This window comes from Lolium rigidum, chromosome 4 (assembly GCF_022539505.1).
Source record: "Lolium rigidum isolate FL_2022 chromosome 4, APGP_CSIRO_Lrig_0.1, whole genome shotgun sequence".
NCBI classification, from domain to species: Eukaryota; Viridiplantae; Streptophyta; class Magnoliopsida; order Poales; family Poaceae; genus Lolium; species Lolium rigidum.
In genome coordinates this window covers 134,755,327-134,775,230 of record NC_061511.1, presented here as the reverse complement: position 1 = coordinate 134,775,230, position 19,904 = coordinate 134,755,327, and positions in this window count along the sequence as shown.

Sequence of the window (19,904 nt, the reverse complement as noted above, 5' to 3'; positions counted from 1 at the left end):
GGGATGGACAAATCCCATCGTTGATCCATATGCCTCAACTCATACTTTCCGGATACTTAATCCCACCTTTATAGCCACCCATTTACGCAGTGGGTGTTTGGTGTAATCAAAGTACCTTTCCGGTATAAGTGATTTATATGATCTCATGGTCATAAGGACTAGGTAACTATGTATCGAAAGCTTATAGCAAATAACTTAATGACGAGATCTTATGCTACGCTTAATTGGGTGTGTCCATTACATCATTCATATAATGATATAACCTTGTTATTAATAACATCCAATGTTCATGATTATGAAACTAATCATCCATTAATCAACAAGCTAGTTTAAGAGGCATACTAGGGACTTCTTGTTTGTCTACATATCACACATGTACTAATGTTTCGGTTAATACAATTCTAGCATGATATATAAACATTTATCATAAACATAGAGATATAAATAATAACTACTTTTATTATTGCCTCTAGGGCATATCTCCTTCAGCGCTCCTCCTGCGAGAACGAGGAGGGCGCAGGCGAGGTGAGCGTGGGGCCGTAGCTGCTCCACCACGGCGGCCCCTGCCCCGGCCACGGGGGCGCCCAGGGCCGCGGCCTCGACCGCCTCGCCGGCCACCAGGACCGGCCGTGGACTTCCTCGCGGGCTTGGCTGCGTCGCAGGAACATCTAGGCGGCGCTACGGTCGAGCTTTGTGGCGGCTACGGTTTCTTTGGAGGAGTGGATGAGGAAGAAGAACGCGCGCCCCCTTTATATAGGTCGGCGGCATGCGGTGGCCGCGGGACGCGTGGCGTCGCCATTAACCTGGTTGGTGGAGGTGGGCGTCCGCTCGGCAGCCGAGGCATCGTCGCCATTAACGTGGCGCAGAGTGCCGAAGCGACGCAGCTTTGCAGTCGCTGGCGCGTTTGAGAAGACGCATCGACGCAGGGTCGCTGCCAGGCGGGCCAGCCGAAACGTCCGCCAGACACGAGCGGACGTTTCCGGACGTCCGCGGAGACGCAAACCTGGCGCATATTTGGGCCAGGTTTGCGTCTCCGCGGACGGCCCGGTCACTTTGCGTCGCCCCGCTGGAACAGGTCCCAGACGCATTTCCGGTCACGGCGGACGAAAACGGTCGCTGAGCGTCCGTTTGCGTCGCCCCGCTGGAGATGCCCTGAGCGAGGAATCGATGCACTTTCAGAACCCCTATGTTTGTTCACTCGAGCTCGCGTGTATTCTTGGGAAGAAAACTTCCACTGGTTTACACCCCTGACATCTGGTTTTCTAATAGCATCCTAGCCATGTGCTCTAAACGGCGTCGACACTAATTTATAATTTTAAACATCACGAAAATTAACCGAAACAAGTCAATTTTATTCAAAATTCGTTAGATTTTTCAAGTTTGGATGAAATACGGTAAAATTTAAACTTGAAACTAATCGATGCGTGGGCTGACGCGCCATAACCACTCCATGTTGACGGGATCCCCCTACTCCTCCTTCTCCTCCCCCTCCTCCTTGACGGCAGCGCTGCCACTCACGCTTGCGACGTCGCCGCGGCTCCTGCTCTTGCCGGTTGCGTTAGTCCCTTCGCCGGCCGTGAGGTCGATGAGCTTGTCGGACTCGCTGGCCGACCACGTGATGCCGATGGAGAGCGGCGCCTCCGACGAGCGGCGTCATTCATCAAGTTGGCCAGGGCTTGAAGAAGTCCCGACACGCCCTCGGGATCGCCGATGTTGCGCATCGCCGCCACCTCTACCTGGCGGTAGCGGCCGCGGATTCTGGAGCAAGGCGATGAGACAGCGATGGCTCGTGCTTCACGGGACGAGGAGCCGACGGCTGGCACCTTGCCGATCACGAGTGTTTAATAGGCTCAATATAGACATCAGATCCTTTCTTAGAGACAACAAGATGGTTAGCAAAAGAGTTAGTAACTTCTAGTAAAACATAAGGATCAAGATCAAACCTATTACTTAATTCTTTAATGGAAGTAGAGAAATTCTCTACGCATGAATATTCATATTATAATAGGGGGTCGTTACCTTTGTCAAGATCTCAGTTATACTAGTATTTAATAAGTCCCGTGCTTCATCTTCACTCTTATATATGAGTATCCACTCTTATGAGTAAAACTTCCTCCGGGAGAATTATCCAGAAAGTTCTTTTGATGTTGCGGTAATATCACATAGAAATTAATAAATATGATATTATTAGAAAGGCCATGACAAAGATTCTTACGAAGGGAAGGGTGGGAAGAAGGAATACACCCCCTAGGACCTAGTCGCGTCATGCAAAAAACCCTCCTTCCCTCGTGCTCCTTTGGCCCCTCCCGAGGGCGACATGAGCACCCTCCCCAATACCGGTGGTCGGACCCCTCCCCTCTACCGCCACTGGCGTGGGCCGACGGGTAAAGCACGTGCGTCGCCAGCGGCGGCAGACTCGCCCTTTCCCGCGCATGAGGAGAGGAGATCGAGGGGACTCGACCTGGCGGTGGTGCATGGTGGTAGTGTTGGAGCTCGGGCGGCGGGGTTCATCCTGGCGGGTGTGGCGGCGGTGCCTTCCCTCTTGGCTGCAGGGTTGCACCAGGCGGCGCGGGCTCCTAACAAGCTCGGACCGAACTCCGTCGGTGGCCATGGCGGTGCAACTCCGCGATGGGAGCAGCTCGTGATGCAGGTGGACGGCCGCGACGATGGACTGGCTGTAGCAGCGCAGTGGTGGAGTTGATGGAGCCAGATCTAGACTTGATCGGTCCTGGCCGGGCCTGATCGAGGCCTAATCTAGGTCAAATCGACACTAGCGCGTTCGAACGGCACTCACCATAGGGGGTGGAGGGCAGACCCCGTCCCCTAGGTTGCCGTGTGTCTCGACACCTGCAAGTCCGGGCTTGCCCTAACCCGTCCTTCCCGTCGGTTGTGCGATGTGGCGTTGGTCAGAGCTTTGGGCTCGAGCTCGTGGATGTCAGAGCTGCGGCCCCATAAGGTGGACTGCACGGGCGTCTCTTTAGTAAGCGGCATGGCGGCGGTGGTGGTTCTTTCTTCAGCTGTGTGGATGGCGGGGAGTGGACATTGGGGGACTTTGGTGTTGGCGATGTTTCGGCTTCGAAACTCCCAGATTGTGTATCAGAGGCCTAAATTGGGAGCGTAGGCATGAGCAGGAGACGGGGCATAGCATGAAGGTTTTTCCGGGTCGAAAACTTGGTGCTTCGTCACAGTTCCCCCGGTATCTTTACCCTCGTGGGGGCGCCGCTACAGCTAGGGCTTCGGGTGAGAACTCTTGACCATCGGCCTCGACGGCGGCGGAATGGTGCGTCGCTACCCTCTTGTGGGCGTCGTCGTGGATCCCCGGTTCTCCTCGGCCTAGGATCGTTGCCTTTGGCGGCAAGTTTTGGTCTTTCACGTTTTTCTTGTTTTCTTTGATCTGCTTTGTAAGGGTCTCCCCATCACCTTGTATATGTTCGGCCGATGTGCCTTTATTTATAAAGTGGAGCAAAAGCCTGTTTCAAGGAGTAGGATTCTTACGAAGGAGCCCCTTTAATCACCCCCAAACTTGAGTGATACTTTCTTCAATATGAGACCAAAAGTTATAAATATGGCAATGATCATCATAAGCCTTCTTAGGGCTATTTATATTTGAGATGGAAAGCCTTCTTCAGAAATTCCAAATCAAGAGGGTATTCATCATCCAATGATCTAAACCATTTGCGAGCATCACCAAAAAGAGATACATATAATAACTCCCTTTTTACTTTATCATGAGGAATACCATAAAGATTAAATAGAGAGCATATATCTTCAATCATTTGCAAATGCTTCTGAGAAGTTTTACTTTTATCTCCCGTAAAAGACTCTTTGATAACCCTTTTGACAATACCAATAGGATTTTGATATTCCACTTCGAGTTCAGGGGTTTATCAACCTTGTTCTTGACAGAGTTAACATAATTATATAAAGATAGTTTCATATTTTCGTGACCTAAGAGAGCCATGAAAAAATAAAATAGTAAATATTAAAAACAGCTTTCAAGTTTCCTTACCAAACAAACCTACCAATAGCACGACGCACCCCGGCAACAACGTCAGAAAAGTATCTTGATGTCTCCCAAGTGTAGGAGATCTATTTTAGTACCTTTCAATAAGAAAATCTTTTCGAACCCATGAGGAGTTGAAGGTATTGGTTAGCAAATTTGGCAAGTAAAATAATAAAAGATGAAATGGTTTTCTGTTTTGGGTTTGTAGGTTGTAGTAGTGTAAATTGTTAACAGTAAATTGTGATGAGTGAGTGCTCTCTATGAGAGAAATCCCAATCCTCTATGCAGCAAGAGGACAAGCTCAAGTATTTGTATACTTATATATCACAAGGGTTCCCAAGGGTGGTATGAATTTACTTAGCATTAAATTTCTAACAATATGGTAAGTACCTTGTCAAGTTTTATTGGATGGAGCTTAAATTAGGTGCAGCCAAGTGAATGTTAAAATACACCCCTTATGATGGGTCCTATGGCTATTTTAATAAGCAAACACATGAATCATTAAGACATGAATGTCCCACCATAGCAGTTAGTTCATGGGTCTCCGATATTAAACTCTCTAATACAACTCAAAGTATTGGAATACGGTTTCTATGATTCTGTCCCTTCGAACCCTCTTCGTTGCATTAAAGTGCAGCTCTATGAGCCCATATAGTGTATACGAAGTCGACGTTCCCATACCACCATCATAGACCCACATATAAGACGAAAAATTTATCAAACACTCATTGCATATTATATAGAAATCATTGTCAATGCATCCAATTCCCTTAGGAACATGGGATTTTACTCACAATCGTGAAACATGGTGTGCATAAGTGGCATATGAATTACAACACAATCTAAAAATATAATAGCACCATCAAATAAAGACAAGTTGTCAATCACAATCATGCAAATAGCACTTAAACAATATCTAGGTTTAATCAATCACAAACTATGAGGGGATCAAGGTGGATCTTGGAGATGGAGATGGTGCTAATGTTGGGGATGATGTTGATGTGGATGGAGAGGCCTCCCCCTATGCCAAGGAGAAGTGGTGATGACAATGGCTTCGGTTTCCCCCTCTCAAGAGGCCTCGAAGCAGCATGATCTAAGCTCTCCTAGACTAGGAGAGAACTTTCGCCTCAGCCGCTGCCTCTGTAAATCGTGAGAAAAAATATGACGTATGTTGTCCGGTGAAACGGAGTCGTCAGTAAAAAGGGAGAGCTGAGATGACGCTCAAGGCGCAAACGGGCTTGGGTGGCGCGGCCCAGTAAGGTGGCCACGCTACCTGGTCTCTTTTGGCCCGTGTGGCTCTTCTCGCGTGCCTCTTTCTCCCACAGTCATTTTCGTGATAAAAAACTTATGTGGTATTTTCTCCCAAATTGTTTGGATTCCAGAATGTTCCTGAAATAAAAAAATAAGAAAAACATATTTTATGATTTGTAGGAATTAAATACCAATGAGGGGATTTTGTAGCAAAGTCCCATAAATCATTTAAAATGCATAAACAATGGTGTTTTAATGACTGATCATATATGTTGATATTATGATGATATAAGAAGCAAGTATCAGGGCATCTCTAGCGGTCCGACCCAAATGGTCCGTTTTTGTCCATTTAGGTTGGCCCGTGGACTGGATGCGTGTCGCGGTCTGGCGGCCCGCACACCACGTACAGTGGGGCGACCCATTCAGTTCAGAGCTGACCAAATCATCTTGCATTTCATTTCTCCGTTGTTGCATACATATTGCCAGATTTGCTTGAGCAAATAGAAACTTCATAAAAACATGATAAAAACATAGTAGAAACTACATCTTCTTGGTCTTGGCATCGCCTAGTCGTCTTCATCGGAGTGGTAGTGGCGGCAGCACATGGTCTCGTCGAAGACTTTGACACTGAAGTTGCCGTGGCGATCGTAATTGAAGACGACGAAGTGCCCGGCATCGATGGCGTGCGAGCGAGCGAAGCCTCTCCAGCCGTTATGGAGGAACATCTGCCCCTCGCAGTCGAACATCACCTCCACGGGCCACAGGCCAGTCGCGCCGCTGGGCACGCGCATGAGGACATGGTGGGGCTCTTGCCCGTCGATGATCGAGGCGAACCTCTGGGGCAGGCGCAACCTGTCCTAGCTCATGCCCTGGTAGATGGTCACGCCAAACTCGAAGCCGGAGAGGTCGATGGCGACCGGCTCGGGCAACGATGGCGGCGGCGACGACGATGATGGCTGACTCTAGCCTCTCCTGCTACCTCTTCCTCATCGGCCTCGGCTGTGGCCTCTCCCACGCCCATGGCCGCGGCCCGGAGGCCGTCCTAGGCGCCCTCCCATCGAGCCTATGCCGCCGGCCATGGCTGCGGTGACGTTGTGCTAGTGGTGGTGGTGGTGGTCAATGGAAGATGAGATCTTGTGGAGAAAATGGCCGGCGTTTGCCTGCTTATAAAGGGCCAGAACATTGGATGCCAACGTGTAGAACGAAACACCGACATTGATGGACGGCAGGCTGCACGGCCAGAATAGGAGCGCAGGCGTCAGGTGGCGCGACTGGAGTAGGAGCACAGGTCTGGCGGCGCGGCCAAAGTACTTCCATTGATTGCCAGAGGTGGAAGACTGTTGGGTCGCTTCCATACGGGCTCAAAATGCACGCGGGCGAACACGGGAGGGGAAGCTCGCTGTCCGCGCAGACGCGTCGATTTCCCAAATTTAAGGTGCGGATGGGTCATGGCGGACAGATCGACCCGTTTGCGTCACCCTACTAAAATGTGTGCGGGCTGTTCGTCCGTTCATGCGAACCAAAATGGACAGCCCAAAACCGAATGAGTCGGCCCACTGGAGATGCCCTTACACCTCCACTTCCATCGCGTGAAGTGGGAGCTATCGCCGCCCTCCTCAAGCAGCTGGCCCCGTCCACCATCAAGCAGCAGGTGTATGCGCGGGAGCAGGAGTATGAGCGCCAGGTGGGGTGCTGCGCAAAGACACCGATCCCAAGCTAGAGCTAGGGCTGCTGCAAGCCCTGGTGAATTCCATGAACGACATCGCCTGGTTAGCGCGTGAGGCGGGGACTAGCGGCGTAGCCGGAGCGACATGGAGGGGTTCTGGTGCGCCACACCCTGCCACGATTAGTCAAGTTTATATTTTAGCCAAACTTCATTTATATTTATAAAATTAAAATATTGAATTTGGTATTTTTGTTAGCCGATTTGAGTCTTTGAGAGCCGATGCTAGGCCGAGGCGTGGCTCAGACGCTGTAAAAGGCGCGCGCGGCAAAAAAATCGTCTGTTTGGCGCGCGCGGGCGCCCGCGCGAAGCTCCAGCAGACGCGGGAAAAGGGCGCGCGCGGTAAAAAAATTGCCGCGCCCGCGCGTTTGCGCCATCCCACACGGGAAAGTTGCCGCGTGCGCTGCCGCGCGCGCTATAAACGCGACACGCGCGAACGCGCCAACTGCCTGAAACTTCCGCGTATCTCTCCGCCTCGCTCTCTCTCCCCTAGCGCTATGCCTCCGCGCCACGGTCCGCCTCCGCCTCTGGCGCCATGCCTCCGCGCCGCCGCTCCGCCTCCGGCTACCACGGCGTCCGCGCGCGGCCGAGCGACCGCTTCGACGCGGAGATCCGCTCCGGTGAGGAGCGGATCCGACTTGGAACCTTCGACACCGCGCATGAGGCGGCGCGAGCCTACGACGCCGTCGCGTGGCGCCTCGGCCGTCCCCGCCGGCACATGAACTTCGACGACGTTTGGACGCGCGAGCAGGCGGAGATGCTCGCGCCGCCGTCGCCGATCGTCACAACCGAGCAGCGGCGCGGCGCCCGCGAGCTTGAGCAGCGTCTGCGCGTGGCGGAGCAGGACGAGCGCATGTGCCTCGAGTGGGCGCGCGCGTTCCCGGAGGACGTCGCCGCCACGGAGGCATTTTACGCGCAGAAGAAGGAGGCCAAGGCGAAGGCGGCGGCGAAGAAGAAGGCCGACCGCGACAGGCGCCGCGATGAGTCGGCGGCAAGGAAGGCGGAGAAGGCGGCGCGGAGGGCGAAGAGGGCGGAGGAGAAGAAGAGAGGCGCCGGACCGTCGACGAACATGTCGACCTCCTCCTCCTCCTTTGAGTGGACGACCACTCCGGTGTCCGACACGACTCCGACTAGCGGATCGTCGGACTTCGATTGGGAGGACCCGGAGTAGTTTAGTTTAAATAAAATGTCGGTATTTGTCGAACTTTTAATATATTACGTAATTTCAGTTAAATTTTCATAATTTTATTTGATTTATTTGATCCGTTTCAAACGATATACAAAAAACTAGCCGTTCGCGTGCTGGCGCGCGCTGTATTTTAGAGCGTCCGAAGGAGACCCAATTTTCCGCCCGCACAGGCGCTGCATTTTGGCGCGTCCGGCGGGGCAAAGTGCCGCAAAGCGCGCGGCAAACGTTTACAGCGCATCGGAAAGGAGATATAGCGCACCGAAATTTACAGCGTCTGTTCGAGATGCTCTAAAAGCGGCCACCCGCGCCGGCGCTCCATTCGATCTCTTATCATCCTCTTCCATTTATCCTCTTTGTACACCCTAGGCATGTACGCTTTGGCAGCTTGCCAACAAATGTAAGCCGTTACGGTAGAATACAAAAACGCCAGCCGAAGTTGCCACCCAGCTACCCAACCTGACTCGGCCATCGTTATCCTGTTGACCGACGTCGATACCTTATCCTGGGAAGCGATAACGTATCGTAGTAGCCTACAACAACGTTCCTTGGAATCATGCACGTAGCCACGTAGGTGCATGGAAACTTGCAGGAGAACAGTGGCGGCAGGTTTTGCATGGCATCACCTGAGTCGTAGGAATCGTACGTTGATTAGTCGTCCTTGAAACTTCTACTGCTCGTGTCACGTGTGTGGGAGCGCCTGTGTGTAACCTTGTACTCGGGTTTTGCGTGCGTGATGATACTTTATCAGTTTCAGTGTGTAGATTCTACGCATATTTTTAGATCGTTAATTTAATATATATAATAAAAATTATACTATTAGAAATAATACTTTCTCTGGTCTCATTTAATCGGCATATATACATTTAATTTCTAGGCTACTAGCTCTTCACAGCTCACGTCAATTTATTCAAACTGGAGGGAAGATAACATATGTAGTTTTTAATGATATATGCTTCTCATATATACTTGGTATTACATTGGTTAAGCTAGGACACTCAGATAGCATGTGGATTGCTTGGTCATTGAGATGGGTGTGGCTTGATTTGTCCTTGTACCCTTTTCTCTTCACTACCGTCCGCTGGCATTCTCACTACCCATATTTAATCCTTTTCTGAAAAAAAGAGAAGTATCTATATTTTTGGGAAATATACTGTCGTTTTGCCATCAAATTAGATAAAGAAAGAGCGAGCTATGCACATGGAAATAAACAATAAAGAAAGCATAAGTGCCCAAAACCTAAGGCAAAGTCGTTGGTACTTGCACTATTGTGCAGGGGCGGAGCTGCGGTGTATTTGCTACGATGTGAGTTGACACCAACAAGTTTTGGCGTATCTTTGATATAATCACCGTTTAGTGCCGCTCACATTTAGAAGATGGCACAAATCACATTGAGGTGAGCCTAATGCACCAACCCCCTAGCTTTATCCGTGCTATAGCTTAACCATGATCATGGGAGAAGGAATGTGCTAGTTGTGCCATGAATCCAAATAAGTCGTGAATCAAAATAACTGAGTAGCGTGTCAAAACATCCATATATTTTGCCTCATACAAACCCCTCAAATATAGGTGAGCTTGCCTCCTGCATGCTAATCTTCTCTCCCTCTGGGGTAACACGTCTACGATCTCTCTCTCACTCACTTAGTGTGAGTGATCACTCTAGTCATCCGAGTTCTCTAATTTTCTTAAACATGCAAATTTGATCACATGCTTTCGGTGATAGAACAATCTCTACCAAGGTGCGATGCGTGCTTATTGTCTGAGGAGGATGAAACGTGACTTCTCGATTGGTTCATGAGGTGAACCTCATATGGAAAGGTACATAGTTGTATGGATGTTTTCATGTACAACTAGTTGTAGAAAGAAAATACTCGTACAATTTAGTTCTATTTGAGCTCTCTAAACCTTGAACATGATGGGTGTTCATAAAAGAGAAAACAAGAGTGTTTATATGCAAGAGGGAAACTGGAAAACATAGCTTACACATTACAAAAAATGAGTACTGACAAGTTTTTATAGATTAGGCAAGCCATACCTATCCCCATTGTATATTAGTTGGTGTTAATTTAGATTTATTTGATGTTATAGCTTGGGAGATTAAAAAATGTTATAGTATAGTGTTTAGAAATAAAGTTATGGATGTAATTGTTAGAATTACTACTATCTATGGGTGACAAGATATCGGCTCGTCAATGCCTACAATTGTAGACTTAGGATTTCGTGGAAAATAGAGGCAAGTAGAACTCGAAGGTTGTCAGACGAATAAAGGCGTCCAACTAAACAAAACACGGTGGCTAGGGTTTGCAATGATTCAATCATTATTTCGACCTTGGCTTCACCTCTATATAGGAGGTGAAGCCAAGGTTTTTCTGTGTCGTACAAGTACAGAGTTATCGGGCTGCACTAGGCCTTTCTTTATATTGTTACAAGTTTCCTATATAAACGCTACTTTCTTAACCCGAACATCTTCATCTTCCTAGGCCTCCAAAGCTTCGAGTCCATGGACCTTCGACTTCAACCATGGACCAGTGGTATATATGCGACATGCCCCTTAGACATATATATAGGTAAATTAATAGGGGCACCATGGTGTCCAGGCTCCCACATCACCCACCGTAAGATTGATCCACATGAGATGATACCAATCCGGGTCATATATATATATATATATATATATATATATATATATATATATATATATATATATATATATATATATGTCATTGTTATCACCGGAATTTGACCGAGTCGGAGGTGGGCCGCGATCAAGATGGACTTGAAGATATATATAGAAGAAATACGTGAATCGGCCTTACATGCAAAGTTTGGGCTAGTTTGCCCTTGTATCTGTAACATATTAGATTACGTGTCGGTTAGGAGTTAGAGTTTTACCCGTGCACGGTTAGGTGCACGCTCGAATTAGAAAGTCCCTTGGACTATAAATATGTATCTAGGGTTTATGGAATAAACAACAACCAACGTTCAACACAAACAAATCTCGGCGCATCGCCAACTCCTTCGTTTCGAGGGTTTCTCCGGTAAGCACCATGCTGCCTAGATCGCATCTTGCGATCTAGGCAACGACAAGCCTACCTACGTTGTTCATGCGTTGCTCGTGCTGAAGCCTTTTTGATGGCGAGCAACGTAGTTATCTTGGATGTGTTAGGGTTAGCATTGTTCTTCGTATCATATGCTGTCGTAGTGCAACCCTTATACATCTAGCCGCCCTTACACCTATCTTAGGTGTAGGGGCGGCACCCCGCTTGATCATAGTTTAGTAGATCCGATCCGTTACGGTTGCTCCTTGTTCTTCAAGGATTAGTTTAACATCCGCAATAGTTAGGCCTTACAAAGGGTTGGAGGATCCAGCGGCGTGTAGGGTGTAGTTTGCTAGCCCTAGACAGGATGTTCCGGGATCAACCTCGTGTTGGTTTTTAGGCCCTGTCTAGGATCGGCTTACGATCACCGTACGCGAGCGCGAGGCCCAATCGTGAGTAGGATGATCCGATTATGCGGTGAAAACCCTAAATCGTCGTAGATCGCATTAGCTTTACCTTGATCAAGCAGGACCACCATATATTCGTGCACCTCGTACGAATCATGGGTGGATCGGCTCTTTGAGCCGATTCACGAGATAACCCGAGAGCCGATCGAGGCTCGTATTTAACGTTTACGTGTATGCCATGCAGGAAACTAAGCGAGGCATCATCCAACACCTTCCCGACCAGGTATAGGTCAGGTGGCACGCCCTTGCGACAGCATCGGACGTGTGACCGTAAGGCTTTGCGGGCCGTCGCTCCGAGGGACCGGGGCCAGCCGCAGCCCTAGTTGTTCCCGGCTCTACGGTGTTGCCGGTCGCTGCCCGCCGGTGGGTTTCTGACCGCAACACATTCCGGCACGCCCGGTGGGACAATCTTCGACATCCACCGCATCGCCATCTACATCCGAGATGGCGGAAAGCACTCCGGTCAAGTACGAGGATCCGGCCGACGAGCTCAAGAAGAAGCATGACGAGATCAAGGCAGTCCTCGAAGCCGAACTCATCGGCTCTTTCCACGTAACCCGCTCCCATGGCGTCAGGTGGAAGGGGTTCTCACCTGAAGGCGCACTCGATGGAGTGGACATGTCCGCCCCGTCAGAAGGGCGCACCAGGTCGCTGCGTCAGGAGATCAGCTTCATGGTGGCTCATTCGCTGCACCGCCACTCTGAGAGCCTGGTGAACACTTTGGAGCGTGTCGCTCTGCGCGTGATCCGAGGAAATCATGAGCCACCGGTATTCTCCGTCGGGACCAGCTCGGGGACTTACAAAGGAGAGATGCCACTCCGGTCCCATCCTCCGCTGCCGTTCGCATGGGCAGCACCGAAGTGCCGAACTCATCGGCATACGTCGTCTACAAGATTGGTGGTGATCCTAGTGACTACCAATTCCTACCCGAGGCACCCAAGGAGATCCCGCACGGATACGCGTGCGCATACGTACCAGGATCGCAGCACTCGGGCACTCTCGAACCAGGTTGCAATAGCGGGGCCTTCGGAACAGCCAGGAGGAACGTCGGGAGCAGATCTTGAGAAGCAAACGTGGTTAGCTAAGTACGCCACTCCGACAAACCTCCGTAGCCCAGCTCCTGCAGCTTGGCTCGTGAACCGGAAAAGCAAGCATGGCTGGCTAAGTATGCCACCAAGGCGAATCTTCGGGGTTCGACACCTTCAGCCATCACCGCGGATCAGATTTGTACAATTCGAAAGATCGGTTCGGCATGATGCCGAAAAGGAAGACGTTCGGCTACACCAAGCCGTACCCTAACGAGTACGAATTGATCCCGCTACCACCCAAATATCGGCTCCCGGACTTCACAAAGTTTAGTGGATCAGATGGTTCCAGCTCCATCGAGCATGTGAGCCGATATTTGGCACAGCTGGGCACGATCTCGAGCATCGGACGAGCTGCGTGTGAGGTTCTTCGCACGATCCCTCACGAGATCGGCTTTCGGGTGGTACACATCGCTGCCACCGAACTCAATCCGGACTTGGAAGCAGTTGGAGGAGCAATTCCATGAACAGTATCACTCAGAGGCTTCCGAGGCTGGCATTGCCGATCTAGCACAAGTACGACAGAAGCACGGGGAAACAGTGTCAGAATACATCCAGCGCTTCAGGACCATTAGGAACCGATGCTATTCGGTTCACGTAAGTGAAAAAGAAGCGATCGAGTTGGCGGTGGTGGGTCTCTCATCATCGATCAAGGACGTGGCCTCCCAAGCGAGACTACCCTTCATTGGCGCACATGGTGCGAAGCCGCCGGCATATGAACAGCGCCACCCGGATGTTTACCAGGAGAAATTCAAGCGTGCGGTGGCCCTGGTTGAGGCAGACGAGGATGAAGGTGCTGCGGGAGATCGAGAGGTAGCAGTGGCTGAATGGACTCGAGCGGCAGGCCCCGTGTCCCGCAAATGGGTGAAGCCACAAGGCCCTCCAAAAGGGTTCGACTTCGACGTGACCAAAACTGAGCAGATTTTCGATCTCTTACTCACGGAGAAGCATATAAAGGTACCTGAAGGCCACAAGATTCCTACGGTGCAAGAGCTGAACGGAAAGCCATACTGCAAGTGGCATAACACGTTCACCCACACCACTAACGACTGCAGGGTGTGGCGTCAACAGATCCAAATGGCGATAGAAAAAGGACGGCTAATTTTCAACCAGTACGCCATGAAGGTCGACACACACCCCTTCCCCGCCGTTAATATGGTGGAGTATACTTACCATGGAGGATGCCAGCCAGATTTCTCGTGCAATATCAACATGGTAGGACTTGGGCACCACTCTGGTAAGGACGGAGATGAGGGCAGCTGCTCTCATAGCAAAGACACAGAGGAAGCCGCTCCACGCGATCGGCTCCGCCAAGACGGCAAGCGCTACGTCACAGAGGGAGAAGTGAAGAACATAAGATATCAGCGACCTCTCTCTGATCACCTCCTCAACAAGTACGTGGGTCAGTATGACCAACGCCGACGATACAACGACGACGATGAAAAAGATCGTCTGGCTAGGGACGACAGGAGACGTCGTCGGCATGATCACGACGAGGAGCGGTATGAGCGCCACGCCAAGGAAAAGTCGAGGGAGCAAGACGACGTGGATAGGCACTAGGACTGCCCCTTCTTCAGACACTGCTGGGATTCAGGAATGAGCCGATTGCCAACAATCGGCAACTGCCCAGAATGCAAACAGAAGAAGAAGGATGTAGCTAACGTGTCTGTGTTCAAGCGTCTAGGGCCTCTCCCGCCTCGGAACAGGCATGCTGAGTCCGCTCGGGTGGAAGATCTCGAGGAACTAGAGGACGATGATGAAGAAGACAAGTATCATCGGCCCAGGTGGTGCCCTGATGGGCTCAGCCGTTCCCAGAAGAGAAGGGTTCAGCGTCTACGTGGGTTGGAAGAAGCCGAAAGGTTATACCTGCACACGTTGAGGAAGGCACGGCCTGATCTGGCCGCCAAAATTCAGCGAACCCTGGACGAAGAAGGTCGGCCACAAAGAAAAGAGTGGCGCCCCAGACAAAGGAAAGCCGATGATGAGACATCGGCTGGCACAAACATGGTCTTCATCCTTCCAACAGAGTTTAGCGCTCAAGGATTATACGAAGCACCTGTGGCACAATTGGACTGTGGCCCACGACCGGTCATCTTTGAGAAGCCACGAGAAAGAAGTTACAGGCATCTGAAGGCCCTGTACTTGCGAGGTTACATCAATGGGCAGCCTGTCAACAAGATGTTGGTGGACACCGGAGCGGCGATTAACATTATGCCATACTCCATGCTACGTCGGTTGGGACGCTCCAGCTCGGATCCGATCAAGACCAATGTAACACTGAGCGATTTCAACGGCCAAGCATCTGACGCACAAGGTGTTCTGAATGTGGATCTGACCGTAGGAAGGAAAACTGTCCCTACGACGTTCTTTATTGTCGACAGCAGGAGCACCTATGATGTACTACTAGGGAGAGATTGGATCCACGCCAACTGTTGCATTCCATCCACGATGCACCAATGCCTGATACAGTGGGATGGAGATGAAGTAGAGGTCGTCCACGCAGATGATTCAGCCGAGATTTCAACGTCCGGCATGGATGTTTGGGAGACATCAGGCCAAGAGCCACTCTCAGGCATCAAGTTGGACGACTGCGAGCGCATCGACGTGACAAAGAACGGGGTTAGGCTGGTTTTATCCACCGGCCTGACCGTATAACAAAAGCAAACATCGATGGACGAACATGGTGATGCCGATCCAGGTGATCGGCCCCAAGGATCTATGGAGGAACATTACAAAGCATTCATCGAACAAGCAACGTGGAGGCCGATTCCAGCAATCGGCCAAAATTATCCTCACCATCTATTTTGCCTGGGTTCAGCATTTAATCCAACAGGAAGTACCTGAAGAGCCGATACCATCAATCCCCTTGAAAGAATCGGCTCGGGGGGCACCTAATCGGATGAACATGTGCAGTAAAACCTTGGCTAATCACAGAAGCTGATTTCAGTAGTTACCTGGCAGAATCGGCTCGGGGGGCACATAATCAGATGAGCATGTGCGATACATGTGCAGTAAGATATTGGGGGGGGGGGGGCGATAGAAAAATCGGCCCGTAAAAAACAAAAAAAAAATCTACCAGTCGCATGTGCAAAACACAAGGACCTCCAGCTCTGTGTCAGAGGAGTTCTACTTCTGAGCCGTTGTGTGATCATCTGCAGCATCGGAGGGGTGATCGGCTCTGGCTGGCTCTGCATGATAGTTCTCTCAGACATGATCTAGCCCAGGTCCATTTGTCTGAATGGCGTGCCCTCGTCTCCGTTTCGCCTTGACTGAGACTCGGGGGGCAGCTGGCCCGGTGGATGCCCTGTTTTTGAAAGCCGATTGGGTGGCCATCGGCTAGTCCTGCGCCGCGATTTTCGTCAAGGGTGGTGATCCGGCGGAACTCAAATTCATTGTTCGAAAGGATGAAGGATAGTTCATGAAGACTTGATGCGCTGACATCGGCTTATTGAGTTTTAACCAAGATTCCGGTCACCCCGTGGTCGAAGAGATGAAGGGCGGGTTATGAGAGACTGATGCGTTGCCATCGGCTCATTGAGAATCGGTTTAAAAGAAATCGGCAAAATCAAATTGGGGAAACTTCTTCATTAATAAACAGGATTTCTTACAAAGGAAGAGCCGATTGCTCAAAGAAGGAAGAACAAAAGAAGGGTCTATTGACCAATCTACTACTCGCTAGGCCTACACTAGTAGATCCTAATCTACGGGCCATCGCTGCCCTCGTCGTCATCCTCGGAACTCTCATCGGCACTGCTGCCGATGGGCTCCTCGTCGCTACTCCCGTAGCCCTCTACGGGAGCTTCATCCCCGTCTTCATCGTCACCTGGCTGTCGTCGTCCCACCACATGCGGAGGCGTTTCGCCGGCGGGTAGCCCTCGAGGGAGTCGTCGTCGTCGTCGTCTTCCTCTTCCTCTTCTTCGGAGGTGGGGCAGCCGTCCCAGGGGAACCGATCGTCCTCGCTTTCCGACTCCAGTTCCCCGTCGGCAAGGAACTGAAGATCTTCATCCCCGCTGGTCAGGGACTGGTCGTCTTCGGACCAGATGGAGGAGACGTGGTCTTTCAGGTCCCATGCTTCTGGGGCGCGGATGTCCGGCGGCGTCTCGCGGGAGGAGGAGGACCCGTAGGAAAGCTCGGAGGAGGAAGAGGAGGAAGAAGACATGGTGGCACAGGAGGGTTTTTGGGTGCTAATGCGAGGAGGACGAAGGAGGAGCAAGCTGTTTAGAACGGTTAAATAAAAGGGATATGAGGGAGATTCAATGCCACAGCAGTTCCCGAGGAGATGATGCCCAACAGGAAAATTTTGCGGTCACGTGGAGAAGTGGAAGGGGCAAGACATCATGATGAAGGATTCTGCGGCGGTTTCTGCTCTGCCACGACATGACCCGACGAAAGAAAAGCGTAATGATTTTGGAAATGTCATTTCCAAAACCGAGGGGCATGTGTTATCACCAGAATTTGATCGAGTCGGAGGTGGGCCGCGATCAAGATGGACTTGAAGATATATATAGAAGAAATACGTGAATCGGCCTTACATGCAAAGTTTGGGCTAGTTTGCCCTTGTATCTGTAACATATTAGATTACGTGTCGGTTAGGAGTTAGAGTTTTACCCGTGCACGGTTAGGTGCACGCCCGAATTAGAAAGTCCCTTGGACTATAAATATGTATCTAGGGTTTATGGAATAAACAACAACCAAACGTTCAACACAAACAAATCTCGGCGCATCGCCAACTCCTTCGTTTCGAGGGTTTCTCCGGTAAGCACCATGCTGCCTAGATCGCATCTTGCGATCTAGGCAGCACAAGCCTACCTACGTTGTTCATGCGTTGCTCGTGCTTGAAGCCTTTTTGATGGCGAGCAACGTAGTTATCTTAGATGTGTTAGGGTTAGCATTGTTCTTCGTATCATATGCTTGTCGTAGTGCAACCCTTATACATCTAGCCGCCCTTACACCTATCTTAGGTGTAGGGGCGGCACCCCGCTTGATCATAGTTTAGTAGATCCGATCCGTTACGGTTGCTCCTTGTTCTTCAAGGATTAGTTTAACATCCGCAATAGTTAGGCCTTACAAAGGGTTGGAGGATCCAGCGGCGTGTAGGGTGTAGTTTGCTAGCCCTAGACGAGGATGTTCGGGGATCAACCTCGTGTTGGTTTTTAGGCCCTGTCTAGGATCGGCTTACGATCACCGTACGCGAGCGCGAGGCCCAATCGTGAGTAGGATGATCCGATTATGCGGTGAAAACCCTAAATCGTCGTAGATCGCATTAGCTTTACCTTGATCAAGCAGGACCACCATATATTCGTGCACCTCGTACGAATCATGGGTGGATCGGCTCTTTGAGCCGATTCACGAGATAACTCGAGAGCCGATCGAGGCTCGTATTTAACGTTTACGTGTATGCCATGCAGGAAACTAAGCGAGGCATCATCCAACACCTTCCCGACCAGGTATAGGTCAGGTGGCACGCCCTTGCGACGGCATCGGACGTGTGACCAGAAGGCTTTGCGGGCTGTCGCTCTGAGGGACTGGGGCCAGCCGCAGCCCTAGTTGTTCCCGGCTCTACGGTGTTGCCAGTCGCTGCCCGCCGGTGGGTTTCTGACCGCAACAGTCATTAGCCCCTGAGATTTTACTCGAGTCGTAGAATCGAGCAAAATCTCCATCCTTCATCTTTCTTTGACAATACTTTCGAGTCACACATAATTTTTACTTGATATCTATATTGTACAGGGATACTGGTAAATGGGGCTGATTCATCTGACGGATCAGGTACCAGTTAATTGCGCTTGTGGCAAATCCGCATAAACCTACTTCAAATTCAAGTCCCTGGACTCGAACTTGGGATACTGGCGTAATTCAGAACGTGCCGCTTTAGTACTTACCAAAAACTGAATTCCAGCTATTTTATTGAGTACCCAACGCGTCCGTTGGAATTTTCTTCACATCTGTTGATGTGGATAAAGTGGAAGAGCGCATTTGGGTGCGATACCATGCCACACAAGATGAATCCTGGGGTCTTACCTTCGTGACCCTTTTATACATCCAGAGTTTTTATCGCGACAGACACGCTCTGAGAATATATTGTCGAGTTCCTTTGTTCGGCTGATGGAATATTCCATTTCTCCGGGTTAATGTATTTCACCAAATAATATCTTGACTCCCGATGGGAGTACATGACAAGTTTTGCAAAACTCGAAAATGTCTACCTAGAACCGTAATTCTTCGGTTTTATTATATATTGTCTTGCTATATTGCCTTTTTTGTTATCAGTTTTCATCCGGTGCGCAACCAGCGCTCCCGATGGGAGTAGCCCCCGAGGCTACAGCCGAGTGTTTGCACTTGGGTGTAGGCTCACCTTTGTTGTTAATCAACTCTATATTTTTTCACTATCATTCTCGTCTTATCTGGAGTATAACTAATACTGCTGATAAGAGTAGCCCCCGAGCCTATGATCGGGTGCTTGCAGCTGGACATAGGCTCCAGATTTTATACTTCCCATCGTATATTGTCTTGTTAACTCAAATATTTTCTCATCCTTGATGTCGATGATGACGCTGACGAAAAATCATGTGTTGTCGTCTTGGGAAGCCACGACTGTTGGTGGACCACTGTTTTGTGGGTCCAAAATACCTGCTCTTCCCCCACGTCGCACGAAGTGGGGCTCGTACGTTCTCCGAAATTCCCGGCACGCGCGCAGTAACTCCGCCATTTCCAAAATAAACTGTTAAAATAATTTTACTTCCCTACCATGCGTAAGGCCAAGATTGTTCCACGCACATCTAACAGTCCAACCACTTCATCTTTCAGGTTAAAAAGGTTAACCCTGGACCTCATTTTCCCCTTCTTCACTCTGCCGCACAAATCCTCTCTCTTCCTCTGCCATTGCATGTGCTCTCTACCACCACTTGTGTTCTCTGCTCTGAACTTTCTCGCTACTCCCCGGCACCACCACTCCGCCGCCATGCCTAGGACCAAACGCGTTAAGAACCTCTCCGTCGGCACAATGTCGTTCGAGCGGAAAAGGAAAAGATTTACGGATGGGAGAGATACAAGGTTACCACGCAGGACCAGCGCAAGATGAAGAAGCTAGGCCTGCTGACGAGGAGGTTAAAATGAGTTTATTTCTAAGTTCCATGGGCCTTTTCTTAACTGAA